Here is a 2585-nt window from a genome sequence, read left to right as displayed (position 1 = left end):
CTTTCCCCTCTTGCCTGAAAATGAAGTAGCAAGTGAACATGGCTTTCATTAATATGCTCACATAGATAACAAGTTCGTCTTTGTCCTTGGGGAATAATGGTCACCATGCATTTGTTCCAGCTATGCTGCAAGGAGGAATGTGGGTCAATCCCTGATCCAAAACTGTCCAGCTATTCCTCTGGCCATGGCTGGCAGCCAGGAGCAGCTTATCAGAGCTCCACGCTGGCACACTGCATGCTTCGTTGTTGCTCAGTGACGATGCATTTCAGAAACACCAGCACTCTCCCTGCAAATCCTGGCCAGGCAGCAGGCAGGGATTTGCATTGCCTCTGCCACACACCAGACAAATGCCTGCAGTCTTTTTGATGCTATCTATATCAAAATGTCAAGAAGATGCTTCCTTCAGGTCTTAGCTTCTTTATCCTCTTGCTTACCCTGTCCTCTGTGATGCTCCCTCTGCAACCTTCCAGGTCTTCCTTTTCTGCATCTTTGTCACCCATACTGACAACAAGACAACTTGTTCTTTTAGTTGAAAAGCTCTTTCTTCCATTGAAACTAGACAGAAACTAAGCTGTCAAGACTCCCAATTTAGATGTTGAATCCATGGTGATGTCTGCTAGTTTACCTGAACCTAAGCTTTCATGGCTTGTCAGGTGGAGATGAAAGGAGGTGGATAGAACAGGGCACTGTGTTGTCCTTGACTCACATCTGCTTTTTGAAGTGCATCTCACAGTGACACTAGCTCCCCTGCTTCCCCCGAGTTAGTCCAGCAAATGCAAACACCAGATCTCCTTTCCATCAGTCATTCACACTCTAGCACAATGCATACTTTAATTATTTGATTCCTTTCAGATTTTTTGAAAAGTTCATTATTATTCAAGATTTACTGTTCTGTGTCTTGAGTGCTTTCCAAACACTGCAACTCAGTGTCTTCCTCACTATTGCCTGTGAGAGACAGGTGAGTACCTGTAAACTTGATTTACAGAAAAGGAAGCACAAGTAGAGGATTTATGCAACCTGCCTAATTCTGTGCTGTTCATAGTCACAGGATCAGTCATTACAGGCAGTTCTGTGAGTGATTATGAACTGCCAAGGCCCTGTTAAAAATCAATGAAGATGTAACAATTTTCCTTTGGTGAGAGTTTCTTTTGACTTTGTACCTGAGGCCCACTGCTCACTGCCTGTGGGAGGGAAAGGATTAAAAATGATGATTTCCAACAGGAGGATGCTTCCCAGTGGCTGCAGAAATGCACTCTGTTAGCAGAGGACCAGAGTGAATATTTAGCCCAGACTGTTGACCAACACTGCAAATCTATGCAGAAAGAGGTGGTGGTTCTTGCAAGCTCTAAGGGATACAAACCTACAACATATGGCAGGGTGGCCAGTCACAAAGATGCCAGGGCCTTTGACTTAACTGAAAGAAGAACTGCCTAAACACTTCATGTTTCATTATTCTTGCTGTAAAAATGGAGGCACTACAGGAGAATGAGTCTAAGAATGGTGACACTGGGTCATGTCTATCTCTGACACTGGGCACAGCAAATGCCCAGTGAAGAGTCTACAAACAGAGCAAGCACATATGAAACCTTCCTGCCCCTCATACTGTCCCCCCAGTCTCTTGCCACCTCCAGCTCAGGGCATTGCCTCCTCAGGCAGTAACAGGGCTGCCCAGAAAAGACAAAGCAGAGATTGTTTCACCAACTGATTTGGTACTTTGGCTGGCTCCACATCTCTGTTGTCCCAAGGACACAGTCCCATTTGTCACATCCCTGCAGGGGAAGCCCTGAGATTGGCCCTAGTCTGTTCTCAACACAAAAGCCATCCTGATTGCAAGAGACATCCCCAGGAGGGTTTAAAGTCCTTTGCATTTACTGAGTCTTGCTGTAAAATTACCAACACCAAGACTGAGCTAAAGCTCAGTTCTTAGGAATAATGAGTCTTTACTGAAAATATTGTAATAGCAGCCAAATGTTGGCATCCTCCATCGCTCACTACAGCTTTTCAGGCATCTATAGTCATGTCTCATAGCACAGAACAAGCATCTTCCTCAGTATGAGACAGATATGGCTCTGCACTCCCAGAGCAACTCTAAATTACTAAGGCTCACAAACTTCTGGTGAGCCAAGGACCGGAGCATGGGGCAGAATGCAAACTGGAGCCCTCAAAACTCTTTCCACTCTCCCATTCATTCCTGAGCCACTGAAACATAAAAAGAGCATAGGGCATTCCATGAAATGGGATGAGATCAGGCAGTGATGGATAAAGCATGGTGTGAAAAGTCAGTCCTGGAGAAGAAATAAAACATTGTTCATCATGTTCTTTGACCACGGGACAGCTTGCAGGGCACCAGGTCTGTGTACATCAGACAGGGTACACCTGACACAGAGTGGGGAAAAGGATTATGGCCCAGGAGTTAGCAGGGCTGATTGAGAGATCTTTAAACTGGGATTGAAGGGGGAAGGGGATAAGACCAGGCTCACTAAAGATGAGCCCTAGGGGTGGCATGCCTGTGATGGGGATGAAGTCAACAGCCCAGCTGAAGTGCATGTACAGTGATGCACACAGGATGGGCAGCATGGAAGCCA

This window comes from Acanthisitta chloris, unplaced genomic scaffold (genome assembly GCF_000695815.1).
Source record: "Acanthisitta chloris isolate BGI_N310 unplaced genomic scaffold, ASM69581v1 scaffold28250, whole genome shotgun sequence".
In the NCBI taxonomy this organism is placed as follows: Eukaryota; Metazoa; Chordata; class Aves; order Passeriformes; family Acanthisittidae; genus Acanthisitta; species Acanthisitta chloris.
Note: the sequence above shows the minus strand (reverse complement) of the source record.